The sequence below is a fragment of the Mobula birostris genome, chromosome 25 (assembly GCF_030028105.1).
Source record: "Mobula birostris isolate sMobBir1 chromosome 25, sMobBir1.hap1, whole genome shotgun sequence".
NCBI lineage: Eukaryota > Metazoa > Chordata > Chondrichthyes > Myliobatiformes > Myliobatidae > Mobula > Mobula birostris.
Window position 1 is genome coordinate 22875029 of NC_092394.1, and position 18199 is coordinate 22893227.

Below are 18199 nucleotides of genomic sequence, written 5' to 3' on the forward strand. Positions count from 1 at the left end.
GGGGAGATCTTACTATTTCTTCTTTCAGTTAGTCCTGACGAAGGGTCTCGGCCGGAAACGTCGACTGTACCCCTTCCTATAGATGCTGCCTGACCTGCTGCGTTCACCAGCACTTTTTGTGTGTGTTGCTTGAATTTCCAGCATCTGCAGATGTCCTTGTGTTTTTATTTTCTGGTGCTTGCTTTAAGCCATTCAGACAGCCATTGAAAAAGGAAACTGATATAAAATTGTAAGAATGGCAGAACTGTGGATGTTTCATGTTCTAATATGAGAAGAGATTCTGGCATTGAAGAGGCTAAGACATAATGCATCTTGGTGGAGATACATGGGCAATCATACTCTAGCATTCAAACATCACTGCTTACTTAAAGTATAAATTTAACTATTAATAACATTTGCATAAACTTAAGAATAAATTTGATGTATGATTTTATTAAAATGCACTTGATTAAATCTGTGCTTAGATTTCAATTATTCCTCCATTGTGGATTCTCATTCACTTGAAGAGGCTTGGTCTGTACTCCACTTGTTCAATACCCTCGGAGATTGGCAACAACAGCATTTCTAACTGTTCCATTCAAAGCAGTAAGAATAACTACATGGACAGCTGATCAGGACTACAAATGTGCAATGTCTGGGTTCAGGCAATTTCACAAAATTTCAATTGGCAGAGACATGGAAGGCATTTAATTCCCTTCTTGTGCAGAGCGGTTTAAATTAAATGCATTGCCTTTTAAATTAAAAGCACTTTCTGAGTACCCCCATTCCACAAGGGATTACAGGAAATGTTTTTGTGAGGGATACCTTCTTTTAACAGTTTTGCATTCTAGGTGTTTTCCTGTCTGGCTCAGGGACAACGTTGGTGATAATAAGGCCCTTGTTCAGTCCTGCACTGGAGTAGAGGTTGAACTCTTGGATCTGCTAACATCTGTTTCGTGCTGATGAGGAAGAATTTAAGATGCTAAAGGAAATTACCCACTGTAAAACTATTTCAAAAATATTAGTTTAGTAATAAAATCATTAAACAAAAAAATAAAGACAAGAGATTCTGCAGATGTTGGAAATCCAGAGTAACAGACACAAATACAGGAGGAGCTCAGCAGGTCGGACAGGAAAATAACTAGTTAATTTTCAGGTTGGGACACCTCATCTTGATGATGGATCTCTGCCCAAAATGTCAATGGTTCACTTCCCTCCATAGATGCTGCCTGATCTTCCAAGTTTCTCCAGCAGTTTTTTGTGTGTTATATTAAACAGAAATATTCTATTTTCAGATTAACTGTGCTTTCAAACCTAATTAAGTCCCAGTTTCTGAATGCATTTATCATCAATCTTACTGAATGATTAAGCATTACAATTGGAGAGGCAATTTAAAGGTGTATACATGATCACCCTTGGCAATGTGTTAAGCTTTTATGTTTTGTATCGTTACTTTGCAGAGGCAGCATTTGGAAGTCAAATATCGTTTTATAGTTGTAAATTTGAACCTTGTGGCTTTAGTTTTCAATTGCTATATAGGATTATTAATTTTAACCTGTTTAATTGGGTAGCTTATGTGAATTTCCAATGGCAGCAAGGCATATCAGTAATTAGTTATAATCATCAATGATTAAGCAGTACTATCTTTTAATAATCACTCTGGTGAAGTTCGAAGAGAATAATAAAGTTTTTTTTTGTATCCTGAAGGAAAGTCCTGTGCTCCTGAAGACACTCCCTGTTCCCACTGAGGACTGGTATCATGTATGTTGTTTAAGGGTGGTGCAGTGGTGTGACTCATCTGCCATAGTGATCACATTTTACTGATTTATTTCAAGAACTAAGTTCATTATCAAACTGGGTTGGCCAGATTGACTGTCCACAGCACAGCCATTGTACCCAGACTCTCTTAGGGGAATCACAGGTTCAAGATAATGTTCAAGTTAAAATTTGTTGTAATTCTACCATACACATGTATACAGCTAAATGAATCATCATTCCTCTGGGGCCAAGGAACAAAACATAGCGCATATAGTCGCATGCAGCGCATATAGTCGCATGCAGCGCATATAGTCGCATGCAGCACATATAGTCACATATAGTCGCATACTGCACACATAGCTGCATACAGCACATACAGTTACGATCCAGAATACAGAGTCACTAAACGATGTAAGCACAAGTCCTTGAGTGACATGGCCTGAAGATTGACAGGTTGGCATGAAGTGCAAGGTGCATGTTATGTAAGACAGTATAATGCCACTGGCACTGTTATAATGAAACAGACAGCAGTATGAATATGTGGAACAGCAGTAATAAAAGATTAGAAGTGACCAGTACCAGATGAGAGTGTGTCAGTGAGTTGGGGAGTTGTGGGTGGCAGAGGGTTCAGGCCTGTGTGCTTGGTGTCAGCAGGGTGTTGAGCAATATAACAGCTTGGGAGAAGAAGCTGTTACCCATCCTGACAGTCCTGGTTCTTATGCTGCGGTACCTTCTGCCTGACAGCAGGGGGTCAAAGAGATTGTGGGAAGGATGGGGTTGGGGGGGGCGGAATTGACAACGCTGGACTCAGGGTGTGTGCGGCTCTTCAGGTATATGTCCTGAATAGGAGGAGTCAAAGATGCATCTCATTTGTGGATTTGTCTTTTCTCTTGTGAATGAGAGGTCCACAGACATGCAGAAGTTTCTCGAAGGCGAGGGTTGGGCCACTACAGCTATGTAATAGTTGGTCTACCAAGTGTGTTTATAGTCGAAGCAGATGCTGTGGGTTTTCCCCTTAGATAGTTACTTTATCTTCTGACTTTTTCCAGATGGTCTCCCTCTCCATTTCAAGACCTTTTACTTTCCCACGTCCTTACTCCATTGCTGAGATATGGTGCAGCAATTACTTTAGAATGTGTGCATCCTGTATACACAGACATTGTATGCTTCAGTTCCACTGGTGCTGGATAATCAGGGCAATTAGACATTTATTACTGGACTCCATAATGGACGTGAAGGTACCGCAAGCCCTTCATATCATAGTGGTTATGCCTTCATTAACTCTTGCATTTAAATACTTTAACTCAGCTCCGTGTTTGTAGTCCCGAGTACACTGCTCCCTCACGGTGTTGAGCTTTAGTAATAATGACAGTTTCTGATGGCTTGTATCTGCATCCTATTCTTTTTCTGCTTCATGGTTTAGAAGCTTGCTTGCTGCCCAGATGTTTTATCATTTGCTTTCAGAATCAATAAATTGTCTTCATGTGTCAAAATGACTCCAATTCGGCAGAACCCATAGAATCGAGCATTTTTGAACTATTGTTACTGCCCCATTGAAATGATTCTTTTAATGATGGATGAATATTCCAATTGACTGATCAAGTGCAAACATTTATACTTGTAAGATCTTGTACTGAAAATTAATCGTGTGCATTAGCTTCTACCCAAAGGTTAATACTCAAGACATTTTCAGTACAGATTTGACTAAAGTATGTTGTCTAGTCTGGGTGCTCATGAATTCTGTTTTAATGGTACAAATTGCATCTGTCCCTGTGTCTATTTTATCAATTTACTGTATAAAGGTAAAAGGACAGAATCCAAAACTGTTCCCACTCATGTGTAGTAAAAGGTGGATGCAAGTTAAGTGACTTCATGTTTATAATTTTATGCTTCACTACATTGAGGTTCTTGCTGCTGGTTGTGACACATGATGGATATTGAACGGCCCAGATAGAGTGGATGTGGACAGGATGTTGGGAAGTGTGGGAGTCTAGGACCAGAGGGCAAAGCTTCAGAATGGAAGGGTATCCCCGTAGAACAGAGGTGAGGTTGCTGAATATTTTTTACCTAGTCAAAATAAAACCATGTATCTTACATCAGAGTAAGAGACCATTCAGTCCTTCTAATCTGCTGTAACTCTTCCTGAGAGCTTTTAGATCACTCATAACCTGTTCCCTTACACTTGGATTAGGATTTGTAGGGGACTCTTGGTTAAAGTTTTCATTTTTGTCTTGCCTGCACATGGCTAAAAGTGCTGAAATGAAGAGGAGAGGTGGAATCTTACTGCATGCAAATCAGACCCTCAGCTCACCAATTCTCCACCAACCATCAATCACCCATTTATAATAATTTAATTTTGTTCCTTCAGGTTCCACCACTCACCTGAACATTTCGGGCCATTAACCTACCATGTTTCTTTGGAATAGCCAAATGGAACTCCACACAGACAGTGCTGGATCTTGTAATTGAAGCCAGGAGCTCTCAGGAGGCAGTTCCCCTGTGGCACCCAAACTGCGACTGCCCCTTGATTAAATGTGACACCTTGGAACTCTGGGGAAAATTGAATTGGAAGCCATTCCGCAGTGTGCAATAAATGTTGGTCTTACCAGTGATGCACATGCTGTGAAAATCCATAAATTAAAGTAATCTAGTACCCCTTACTCTGGCACTTAAATAGTTCCTTTTCACAGGTGTATCTAAATTTATTTTCAAAAAAATGTTAAATCTGGTTCCACCTGAGTTTTAAGCAGTGCCCTTGGAATAGACAATTAAGAACTTATTTGGGTAGGAGGGGAGGATTTAGATTAATTAAACAGGAAAACCACAACCTATCACTCAGCTCTCGATATTTCATCCCAGATTTAGGGTGTGGAGGAGTGGAGGGGCAGGGAGTATTGAAGAATTAATTTGTTGTACTACAATACAGTACACCATGGAATGAAAATAATCAAAGCAAGGACTGAATAAGTGCTGCAGAAATAACTATGAAAAGATCTTAATTAACCTGGTATTCAGAATTTCCAACTAAAACATCAGTGCCTCTGTTCTTGTGACTGAGTCAGCATCAATCATGGGAACACTGGCACTGATGGTCAACTCCAGAAGTCCTGACGAAGGGTCTCGGCCAGAAACGTCGACTGTACCTCTTCCTAGAGATGCTGCCTGGCCTGCTGCGTTCACCAGCAACTTTGATGTGTGTTACTTGAAATTCCAGCATCTGCAGATTTCCTCGTGCTTGCGTTTTTAAACTCCAGAAACCTAGCTTTAATGATCCAGGGATGATAGCCTGAGAGTTTAAAAGTCAGTGATGCCCATAATAGTACAGCATTATTGTTCAAAATCTAATCGGGTTCCTTGATGCCCCTAAAGGAAAGGAAACTTCTTCTCTCACTCAGTCTGATATGTAAATTACTCCAGGTATCAGGAACCTGATGAATTTGAATTGTCCTCTGAAATAGCCAAGTAAGTCTCTCAGCTGCTTCTTCAAAGCTATTGTTGCCTTTTGTGGGTAAAACTAACCGGGCTAAGATTGCGCTGTATAATTTTTTTTATTTGGACTTCACCCGCAGTAATACTCTGCTGTTTGTGTGCGAGAGAGAGAGAGGGAGAAAGATCAAAGCACAATCAGTCAACTGAAGTCTCCTTTATGAGTCAGGAATCCTGGAAATGTAGAATGCAGGATTCTGAAGGATCAGAATGGAAAACAAAATTTCATTAAACTGGTGTAGGATATATCATTGTAGGTCTGAACAGATGAGTAAATTTAAGGTTGGTGCCAGAAATATTAATTCATACACAGTCACATAGTGCTAGTGTAAAGCTATTACAGTGCCAGCAACCCGGTTCTGTTCTGCCACAGTCTGCAAGGAGTTTATTCATTTTCTTCCTGACCCCATGGGTTTCCTCCAGGTGCTCTGGTTTCCTCCCACATTCCTAAGATGCATGGGTTAGTGGGTTAATTGGTCACTTGGATGTAATTGCGTAGCACAGGTTTGTTGGGCCTGTTACTGTGCTGTATCTCTAAATAAGCAGATAAAATGTAAAAAGTGATCACTATGTGGAATGGGCTCCCAAATAAAATAGAGATAGCAAATCCTGTTATCGTTTATTACAACAATCCTGTGAATTAATCATCTCCCAGAATGTCAAACAAACATTCCAAAATGCCTCATTGAGGCAACATTTGGGGAAGAAGAAGATTTCTTCCTGCCGAGTTGCTTCCTTTTAGCTTAAAATATATCTTAAACAAATATCTTGATTATGTTGAGCAGATGTTTTGAGATGTGCTGATATGATTTGAGGAATGAAAACTTCACAATTATGTCAAGAATGTTTTTAAATTGTGTAAGTCATCCATATGAACCAAATTCAGCAGTTTTGTAAAATTGGCTGATACATTAAAAAGAACTGCATTTTAAAAATCCATTTCAATTTCTCTACTCATCTTCTGTGAAGTTCCCATTGCATTGTAAATGCAGTGAAACGCAGTTTGCATGAAATCAGATTACTGTTACGAATTTGTCATTCTGTACCTTTAACAGCCCCTCAGGGTTGTCCTGTAGTTTGAAAAATGAATCTGCAAGACATTGCTGTAGACATCCTGGCAAAACATCACATAGGGAATAAACAAAATGTCTATTTAACACCAGGGATAATTATGTCTCTGGGCTTTTATTTATTAGCTATTAAAATACCAAATGTGGGAAGAAAGAGTGATTGAGAGTCAAGAATAGTTCACTACTTATGTAGGGATTTGTTTCCCATTTAGCCAAGGAGAGAATAGGAAGGTGACTAATGTCAGGAGAGTAGGGGTTAGGGAAGATGGAAGTCAATAGCTACGTGTTGAAACTTCAAAGAATATGTCAACCTAGACTTGCTGGTACTGTGATGTAGACTTGAATATTCTGTTCATATCAGTAGTGTCAGTGTCCCTTTTGTTTGGGCATCATTACCTAATGCACAAAAGAATACGGGATTTGTACTGGATGTTCTTTCCTGTGCAGCTGACATGCTTTTGGACGTGGAGTCAGTTTTGGGAGGCTGGATAGGAGATACAAAGCAGTTTCATTTCACAGTAAGTGAACATAAGGTGCAACGTTGGACCAAAGTCTCTTATTCAATCAGTTCAGCTTCCCTGCACATGCTGGTAATGAGCACACTATGTTTCCCTGATTAGTAAATTGTCTTGCTTAAACAAAATAACTCTTAATTACCCTCGTCTTGGTGTCTTCTGCATTTGATGGAAGATTACCCCTGCAGCTTTCAATTTTAAGACCCAATGCCTGTGTGTTGATTTCTGCTTTTTTATGAACTTCATTTTCAAAACCCAGAGGGAAACCTGCGCCAGGCAGCTTGGGACTGCGTACTTTCCAATACAGAGTGTGCGATCACTGTTTGCAAAGAAGAATAAGCCAATAGCATTTTGCACTTTGAGGAAGCGATTTACTAAGTTAGTATATTCACATTGAAACCACCTTGAAAGTTGTGGCTGTTTATCTTCAAAACCTCCCCGTAGAGAAAAGCAAATTAACTTTATGCCCGCAGTGAAATGAAATACATGATAAATAAATATAGATATCAACAAAATAGATAGAGTACAGAGAAGATTTATTAGAATGTTACCTGGGTTTCATCAGCTAAGTTACAGAGAAAGGTTGAGCAAGTTGGGTCTTTATTCTTTGGAACGTAGAAGGTTGAGGGGAGACTTGATAGAGGTATTTAAAATTATGAAGGGGATTGATAGAGTTGACGTGGATAGGCTTTTTCCATTGAGAGTAGGGGAGATTCAAACAAGAGGACATGAGTTGAGAGTTAAAGGGCAAAAGTTGAGGGGTAACATGAGGGGGAGCTTCTTTACTCAGAGAGTGGTAGCTGTGTGGAACAAGCTTCCAGCAGAGGTGGTTGAGGCAGGTTCGATGTTGTCGTTTAAAATTAAATTGGACAGCTATATTGACAGGAAAGGAATGGAGGGTTATGGGCTGAGTGCAGGTTGGTGGGACTAGGTGAGAGTAAGAGTTCAGCACGGACTAGAAGGGCCAAGATGGCCTATTTCCGTGCTGTAATTGTTAATCTGATCGTTTATGCTTATCTGAGGCAACAAACGACCTTTGTACAATGCCTCATCCTTAAGAAGGCTTATTTTCTAACAGGACTTACCCAGTTCCATACTGTGCTGGCTAAAGTAGGGCTCAATACTCTGTTAGACATAAGTAGAAACAATTGGGCTACTGATTGCCAGAGCCTTGACTGTATTTTATAAAAACAAGAGATTCTGCAGATGCTGCAAGTCCAGGGCAACACACACAAAATGCTGGAGGAACTCAGCAGGTCAGACAGCATTTTTGGAGAGGAATAAAGAGTCAACATTTCAGGCCGAGACCCTTCATCAGGAAGATGATAAGTAAAACCAGGTGAGGGGGAAGGTAGGTGGTTGGGTGAGTGAGGGGGGATGAAGTCAGAAGCTGGGAGGTGATAGGTGGAAAAGGGAAAGGGCTGAAGAAGAACGAATCTGATTAAGACAGGAGAGTAACAGGAAAGTATTGAGGGGAGGCAGAACAGGGAGTGGAAGAAGAATGGGTTGCCTCCAATCTGATGGCATGCACATCGTTCTCCCTGACCTCTGGTAATTTCTCCCCTCCTCCTCTCTTTTTCCATTCTCCACTCTGGCTCCCACCTTACCCCTTTTCTTGTACTATATTCCCTTAAACCATCACTGAAAGAATGAATTAATTAAGATTCAAAAAATAAGAAGACTTACCAGCATATCTGATGGTGGAGAAATCAAGGCTATTGGTTTGTGATCATAGTCCACATGTAAATGAAAAAATTCTTTCCATTGGACTATAATCACTTAGGTTTGAAATTAAAAAAAACATTTCTTCTACCACAAAGTGGAGGGTAAAATAAGGCATTCACTCTGAGATTCAAGCCCAACATTGTTGGGTACATTTAGGACAGTGGACAAGGAAATAAGATTGGCAAATAGATTGATGTTATTTCTTTGTCATTCTGTTAGATCATGACTGATATTCAATTTCAACATTTAAGAGAAAATTGGATAGGTACATGGTTAACTTCCTAGATCAAATAACATCAGGTACCTTCAAGTGAGGGCCGACCCTGAACAATTGTGCAAATACAATGACTAATTAATCTTGCCTTTTTAAAAGTGTTCATACCGCGTTCCTACCCTAATTACTGGAAGGAGTTGTGGGTCAGATGTTTCATCTAAGAAGCAACAATCACTGTAAAATTATAACTCCTTGAAATCTGACCTTTATATTTTAAGATTGGCTTTTGAATGAGTAGCTTATAATTTCTTTCACTCTGCACTGAATTGTTGATAGATTACCGTGATGTGGTTTTAATGGTGTTGTCCATGGTGTTATGGGCAAAGAATGTGTTTGAAAGAGGATTTTTAAATAGGAGGTCATTAATTTATGTACAGTTTTCCACTGCTGCTGATGCATTAGGTCTTTGGAAGCTGTGACACACAAAAATAATAGTGTTAATAGTGTGGCAGTAATGGCCATCATTAACATCTGAAAACATTGAAATGTACTTTTATGCTTCATCTGAAATTATGCCGCATTGATTACTTCTGCCATTATGTGCAGGAGCTGGTCAAATAAATGACACATCTCTGCTGCCAACTAATTTTCTCCAGTGATGCACAAGCAAATCATTTTTAACTCGTTTCTGGGAAGAATATTCTGTTAGCAGTTGATTAATGATGCTTCGTCTTTGGTCGCATAGATGTTTATTGCTTTGTGTCCATGACTGGTACATTCAAATGGGGGAGCTCGGTCAGCAGCTTTATTATGCGTCTGTTTGTTGTGCTTGGCATGGCATGAACAGAGAGTTATTATTCTGAATGGCCATGAAGACACCCTTCCTGAGACATTTACATGTCTATTGCTTTTCTCCAAAATTTCTGAATGATGTATAATTTTCTGTAATTATATGGTAATGTGTGTGGAACTTGATGTTCGCTAGGACAGTTTTGGGATTTACTGGAGCTTTAGCTGGCTTTACCTGCATTTATTTCATATCCCTAATTGCACTTGAGAAGATAAAGGCGAGATGCTATCAGGTAATTGTACTTCCACGGTGCTGTTGATTCAGGGACTCCTGGATTCAGAACAATTGAAGGATGATGACATAGTCTTTCCAATATGGGAGACTGAGAAAGTTGAACTGGAAAGTTATATTTTACCCATGCAAAAGCTGAAAGTGAGTCAGAATCAGGTTTATTGTCACTAACATGTGTTATGAAATTTGTTGTTTTGTGGTAGCTATAGAGTGCAGGAAAAAATTACATATATCACACAAAGAGAGCAAACCAGTGAGATAATGTTCGCAGGCAGTTCAGAAATCTGATGCCTGAGGAGAGAGGACAGCACCTCTACTTCCACAGGAGTCTGCAGATATGCCACGTCATCAAAAACCTTGGCAAACCTCTATCTCGTCGTCGTGGCTATCCCTCGAGGTCGAGGATGATCTTTGTTCTGAAGAAGTGGCTAACAGAGTGAAGACACCTGTGTGTGTACAGGTTTCCCCCGCCATCTGAAGGTAGAGCATTCCTCTGAAACGGTTCATAAGCCGGAATGTCGTAAGGCGAAGAAGCAATTACCATTTATTTATATGGAAAAAATACGTGAGCGTTCGCAGACCCAAAAATAACCTACCAAATCATGCCAAATAACACATAAAACCTAAAATAACAGTAACATATAGTAAAAGCAGGAATGCTATGATAAATACACAGCCTATATAAAGTAGAAATACTTCTCTACAATCAATGCCGCACTATTCTCCGTAGCGAAAATCTCACGCAAGCGCTCTTGGCAAAAACACGACGCAAGCACTGTTGGCAGAAACTCTCTCTCCAGTAACGTTTAAGCTATGAAGCTGCCAAATCATACCAAATAACACATAAAAATACACAGCCTATATAAGGTAGAAATAATGTATGCACAGTGTAGTATCACTTACGGGAATTGGGGAGACAGCACCGAGCACACTGATGGTGGTGTGTTAGGCTGAGTCGGAGGTTGGGGTGGTGCAGTGGCCCCCACCCTCAGGGCCGCCGACCGATACATCGCTGCGAAGCATGCAGGAGTCCAGCAGTAGCTGGGACGCACCCAGCACACCTTTAAGAAAAAAAAACTGTAATAAACAAGCTAATTAGGTGCTGCCTGGCACGTAAATGTCGGCCCAGATCAGAGGCAATTGCCGATTTATTTATATCTGCATTTGCATGTTTGCTTACAGCTTACAGTTCCTGATGTTTACAGTGTACAGTTACTGTTCCATAGATTTGCTAAGTATGCCCGCAGAAAAAAAAATCTCAGGGTTGTATGTGGTGACATGTCTGTAGTCTGATGATAGATTTTACTTAGATTTTGACTTAGAAGCTGCTCATAAAATATTGAATGAGCATCCTTGGGCTCTTGTACCACCTCCCTGATAGTAGCAATGAGAAGAGGACATGTTCTGGAATGTGAATGTCCTTATTAATGGATGCTGCCTTTTGGAGATATCCTGTAGTGTGCAGGTAAATGCCCATGATGGAATAAGTTGAGTCTAGAGCCCTCTGCAGCTATATTTTGCAGTGGCCCTCCATACCAGGTAGTGATGCAACGTCAGAATGCTCTCCATTTTACATCAGTAGAAATTTGCTCAGGACTTTGGTGATATACCAAATCTCCTCAAACTCATTAGCAAGTATATCTGCTGGTGTGCCTTCTTGTTTGCATCAAAGTGTTGGTCCCTGGATAGATTTGCTGAGATGTTAAAGCCTGTGTATTTGAAGCTTCCTTTTTAAGTGGTAGAATGCTGGGCCCTGTAGAACCAGCAATGGAGCCCAGTCTTGTTGGCAGCCCTCAAAGTTATGCCAAGGAGATTCTCCTCCTCAGAAAGTCAAACTAATTCAGTATCTAATTTTGATGGACATTCTAGACCTACAGATTAGCTCAGTAGAGTATCCCTATTCAATTATTTAGCTTTAATTTAATGTTTTAAATTACTTATAGCTTTCATCATCAGGTGCCATGCTCAGTTTGAGCTTCGACTGCCATGGCCCACACACACCTGTTTCAGGTCAAGTGGATCAATTCATTGGTATTCATTTCCAGTTCTCTGGCTGCTGTCTCCATCATCATTTGTCTTTGTCTTCCTCACTTGTAGCTTTATCTTGTGTTTTAGTTAGCCATTTCAGTATATGAAATATGTTTTAAATATTTACTTCAATTCTCAAATTTCTAAATGTCTGAATGTTAGAAAACACTGTTTGAATACCATCTTAAAATCAATGAAACCAGACCATTGGCAAAGCCTTGGTGCAGTTTTTTTTCAGTTGGAGTTGTTCTGGTGATGGGGACTTCTGTACTGCAAGGCACTTGTATGGGCTGGCCTGATGCATGGACTCCGGCGTGTTTGTAGCTTGGGTAAGTGGAGCAATGCAGGAACCATACATTGGTTAAAGTAATTATAGCTAACGTATAACTAGTAATTGTAATATTTGACTTGGCTCCAGAATTCACAGTTGTGCCTTTTCTTCATCTGCTCTGCACTGTTTGTAACTTCCACAGTTGTCATATATTTTACAAAATCTTTCCTTGAAGAGAATGAAACAATTCTTGCACTCAGATTCTTAAAACAATTTTATTTAAGTTTTAGTTAAAAGTTTTGAGTAGTGGACCTCATTTCCTTTTCATTATGAAAACTATTCCTTTCCACCTTCATCACCTTCATTAATAATCCTCAGTCATGAATTGATTATTCAAGATTCAGGATTGCTTGATGTCATTTCCAGTACTCAAGTGTAAAGGACATCAAAATAATGTTACTTGGATGTAATGCAGCACAAAAATAAGAAAAAGAAACTAATAATAATAAAAAACAATAAATAAAAATACATAAGGTAACTTGTATACAGAGATTGCATGTCCATAAGGTGACGCTAGGCACAGATGTGTCTGTACATAAGGTGACTAACAGGAAACGATAAAGCAATGCTGGCAAGTATTCCAGTACCCGCCTGGCTAACCACCCACATCTATCACTAAAACATGACGGACCATTTCTTAGCTCACCTCTGGTCTTCATTTCGTGATCATCCCATTCCTAGTTAGAGGTGTAAATAGTCAAAACTTGAAGTTTGATCCGTGTGTATAAACTGCTGGCTCTTACTGTCTGCAAATACCTCTGAGTTGATGATCAAAACAAACCTATTATACCAAAGGTTGATTTATACTTGTGTGTCAAATGGATGCTGTAGGTACGGCATAGCAGCGCGCCCTACGCTGTATTCTACGCAAACCCTACGCTGTAGCCTAATGCGCACCTCCCCCAAAATGTAATTACACATTGCGGCGACGCAGACCACAACAACTGTGATTGGTCCGCTTGGTAGCATCGGATTTCCTCCTACGCTGCAATAGCTTCCCATTGGGCGACTGAAGGGCGGGGAAGGAAATCTGGCTGCAATGCTTTCCATAAAACTTTACAGACCTCCAAAATTACGGAGGACCCTGTGCTTGATGCCAGTTTGTAGCTAGCTGCTACAGCCTGTTGACTTCCACCTGAAGCTAAAACTCAAATGGTGATTGCCAGTCTGAGTATACTGTGCGTACACTGATGCAATATTAATGGTTGGAAACGATGAACCAAATTGTCAAATCTACCTGCCGACATCCGAAAATAATTGAAATGCATTTCCTCGTCCATGTCTCTCAGTGGCCGGACAAGCACAGAAAATTCACCCTCTTTCAGTTTCAGTCGCCATTGTTTGAAGTTTCAACACGAAGAAGCTTAACACAGTGGCATAGAAACCCCACCACCAACTAGCGTTTTGGCAGTGAATTGCAGCGCGACACAGACACACCAACGCACAAGTATAAATGCTCACAACAACGTAGCCCACTTGTGTAGGCTACGGCGCAAGCTAGTACACACAAGTATAAATCAGCCTTAGAGTTTTTTTTATTTCAAAAAAAAGGTCATCTCATTTCAGCTCTGGGCTGATAAACAGAAGACGGAATCATATCCTGATAAATTGTTTAACGATTTCTTGCCTTAAGTTTGAAATCTTGCTGAATTTAGAGCTACTCTGTATGTAGTATTTAGTTCTGGTTGCCTCGTTATAAGACCATAAGACAAAGGAGCAGAAGTCGGTCATTCGGCCCATCGAGTCTGCTCCGCCATTTTATCATGAGCTGATCCATTCTCCCATTTAGTCCCACTCCCCCGCCTTCTCACCATAACCTTTGATGCCCTGGCTACTCAGGTACCTATCAATCTCTGCCTTAAATACACCCAATGACTTGGCCTCCACTGCTGCCCGTGGCAACAAATTCCATAGATTCACCACCCTCTGGCTAAAAAAATTTCTTTGCATTTCTGTTCTGAATGGGTGCCCTTCAATCCTTAAGTCATGCCCTCTTGTACTAGACTCCCCCATCATGGGAAACAACTTTGTCACATCCACTTTGTCCATGCCTTTCAACATTCGAAATGTTTCTATCAGGTCTCCCCTCATTCTTCTAAACTCCAAGAAATACAGTCCAAGAGCAGACAAATGTTCCTCATATGTTAACCCTCTCATTCCCAGAATCATTCTAGTGTATCTTCTCTGTACCCTCTCCAACATCAGCACATCCCTTCTTAAATAAGGAGACAAAAACTGCCCAGAGTACTCCAAGTGAGGTCTCACCAGCGCCTTATAGAGCCTCAACATCACATCCTTGCTCCTATACTCTATTCCTCTAGAAACGAATGCCAACATTGTATTCACCGCTTTCACCACCGACTCAACCTGGAGGTTAACCTTAAGGGTATCCTGTACGAGGACTCCCAAGTCCCGTTGCATCTCAGAACTCTGAATTCTTTCCCCATTTAAATAATAGTCTGCCCGTTTATTTCTTCTGCCAAAGTGCACAACCATATACTTTCCAACACTGTATTTCATTTGCCACTTCTTTGCCTATTCTTCCAATCTATCCAGGTCTCTCTGCAGACTGTCTGTTTCCTCAGCACTACCGACCCCTCCACCTATCTTCATATCATCAGCAAACTTAGCGACAAAGCCATCTATTCCATAATCCAAATCGTTGATGTACAATGTAAAAAGAAGCGGCCCCAACACGGACCCCTGTGGAACACCACTGGTAACTGGCAGCCAACCAAAATAGGATCTCTTTATTCCTACTCTCTGTTTCCTGCCAATCAGCCAACGCTGTATCCACCTGTGTAACTTTCCCGTAATTCCATGGGCTCTTATCTTGTTAAGTAGCCTCATGCATGGCACCTTGTCAAAGGCCTTCTGAAAATCCAAATATACAACATCCACTGCATCTCCCTTGTGTAGCCTACTTGTAATTTCCTCAAAAAATTGTAATAGGTTTGTCAGGCAGGATTTTCCTTTAAGGAATCCATGCTGAGTTCTGCCTATCTTGTCATACGCCTCCAGGTACTCTGTAACCTCATCCTTGACAATCAACTCCAGCAACTTCCCAACCACCGATGTCAAGCTAACAGGTCTATAATTTCCTTTTTGCTTCCTTGCCCCCTTCTTAAATAGCAGAGTGACATTTGCAATCTTCCAGTCCTCCGGAACCATGCCAGATTCTATCGACCTTTGAAAGATCATCGCTAATGCCTCCGCAGTCTCCACAGCTACTTCCTTCAGAACACGAGGGTGCATTCCATCTGGTCTGGGAGATTTATCTATCTTTAGACTATTTAGCTTCCAGAGTACTTTCTCTGTCATAATTGTGACTGCGCACACTTCTCTTCCCTGCCTCCCTTGAGTGTCCGGTATACCGCTGATGTCTTCCTTAGTGAAGACTGATGCAAAATACTCGTTCAGTTCCTCCGCCCTCTCCTTATCTCCCATTACAATTTCTCCAGGAAATTATAGGAAGGGTGTAAACGTTTTAGAAAGGGTCAAAGGAGGTTTACCAGATAGAGGGTCAGCACCTTTTCCTCAGTGTGTACATGGATAGTATGAGAGGACATCATTATAAGGTGTTTGGTGGAAAGTATAGGGAGGGACATCAGAGGTTAATTTTTTAAAGAGAGTGGTAAGTGCATAGAATGTACTGCTAGGGCTGGTGGTAGAGGCAGGTACATTAGTGATATTTAAGAGTTTTAGATAGGCACGTAGATTATAGAAAAATGGAGGGCTCTGTGAAAGGGAATGGTTAGACCGATATTGGAGTATGTTAAAATGTCGGTACAACATTGTGGGCTGAAGGGCCTATACTGATCTATGTTCAAAATGCTGAGGGATGTTATCTTAATGTAGACTGTCATTTAAGATTAAATATATTTGCTGAGTGCCACGTGCAAATATAGCAACCAAATAGTTCAGAACCAGATCCCACAAACACCAATGATGTCAATGGTTTGCCAAAAGTGCAGTTGTGTCTTCAACATCTGACAGGCCACAGTCCTTATTTTTAGCAAGCTTTTAAGAAGGTTTGTTAGCAAATCCTTGCACAAGTCCTCTGGTCTGGAAAATTATTCCTAGGGAAACATAATTCTGCATGATGGTGCAGTAATTATCAGGGTATAATAAATAAGATCCATGCCTAAATATAGTGATTTGTTGATATGTTGGAGTCAGCAACTCAATGACTTCAACTCCAATCATTTTGAACAAATTGTGTTGAGTGTTAACTTTCTGGAGTGTACTAATTTTGGAGGTTAACAGAATGAGCTCATCAGGGGTTTCTGGTTCATCACCTTTTGCTCCCCAGGCCACATAAATATACCAGGAATAGCCTACAGAACATCAGCCTCCTTCCCTGAGGTGATACTGAGGAAACGGTATAATGCAAGTAAAACACCCCCATAGAAACAGAAAGCATCTCCCTCATTTCCTTGAGATATCTCCTCCCAATTTAAAGTGCTTGTATTATGGACTCTGTGCGAAGTGTTGGGCGTGTTTGGCTGCCGAAGTCCTTTGTTTTCTCAATGTGTTATTTTGATCTTCTTCAACCACCCTGCCCCCCTCTTTCTTGGCTCCATTTATTCAGAGCATACTTAAAAAATTTTTACAGTTGCTGAAAGTGTCTTATTAGTGTCTGGTGGAATTAGTTTTTGAGACAGCTAAGAACATTTTGATTATTAGTTGAGGCTGCTGTGAAATGAAAACTGATTTATGTTGATTTCATATCCTAACAATTTAATATATAGCGTCTTACAGCTTTATAATGGCAATAATACATATCCTAAACTGGACTCCTGTTGTGCTTGGAATAGAGCCTTTCTTTTTATAAAACCTTATTATTCTGTATAATTCATTAAGTTAGATTATATGTAACTTGTTTTATTTTATCATGCTGCTTTCCAAAAAGAGAAAAAAATGCCCCCATATTAAAATTATTTCAATGGGTTTCAGCTACCCATGGTATTGATGATAATTTTGTTTGTTCCATTAACACTCAATTTTTGTTCTCAATTCCCCTGTGTATCTACCTCTCTAGAAAATAAAAGTATGCACGTATTTATGTGTTGCTTGGATCATTAAGGAACTCTGGGATGCTACTATCTCACACAATCTTGCCTGCTTTAAGGTTTCTTTTCCTCCTGTCCAACATGTCTGTGTGTCAATCTCCTGTAGGTACCTTATGAGTGATGTACACGTTCCACGTGGTTAGTCCCAATTATCTTGTTAGGTGGTCCATAATTTCAAGCCCTGTGACATGGTTTTAAAATAGAACAATGTGCTTCTTATACACAAGAGATTCTGCAGATGCTGGAAATCCAAAGCAACAGACACAAAATGTTGGAGGAACTCAGTAGGTCAGGCAGCATCCATGGAAGTGAATGAACAGTTGATGTTTTGGGCTGCGACACTTCTTCAGGACCAAGCAACCCGAGGATTGCTTCTCAAAGCAGAGTGTGTTAACGGCAGCTAAATTCTGCAGTCCACCTCTACAAAAAAAGACCCCACAGTGTGGGACATGAGCTTGTGAACAGAATAACCTGGACGTGTCTCAGTATAAACAACAAACCCACTCATCTATGGCAATTATAGACAGAAGAGTTTCTGCAGATGCCGGAAATCCTGAGCAACATTCACAAATGGGGGAGGAATTCAATAGGTCAGGCAGCATCGAGAAGTCACAGACATCCCACCCTGCAAAAACTCATTTCAGGGAGGAAGCACCTCCGCTCCCTTGCAACCCCATATCCCACCCCCCACCCGGTCGACCTCCAAGGGTGTATGTAATACTTTGATTTTGTCTAATCTGTAAACCAAGTTGGGTATATGCAGAAAATGTGACATTAAAATATGTACTTATATTAAATTATATTATCATGTTTATTCTATTACAACTTTAAGCAAGTCTGCAGGGAGTTTGGCCTCATCACATAGGACATCAACAGAGTAGCTCCTTAGCAGCTAGCCAGCTAGTTTAAATAACGTTAGCTATGCTAATGAATGAATGAC

The 18199-nt window shown here is 40.4% G+C and overlaps 1 protein-coding gene across 3 annotated transcripts in view; it reads left to right on the plus strand.

Moving 5' to 3' along the window:
- The window catches only part of sez6b (seizure related 6 homolog b), a 950260-nt gene that overhangs the window by 246015 nt on the left and 686046 nt on the right, over positions 1–18199 (plus strand). The gene's annotated exons all lie outside the window — the stretch shown is intronic.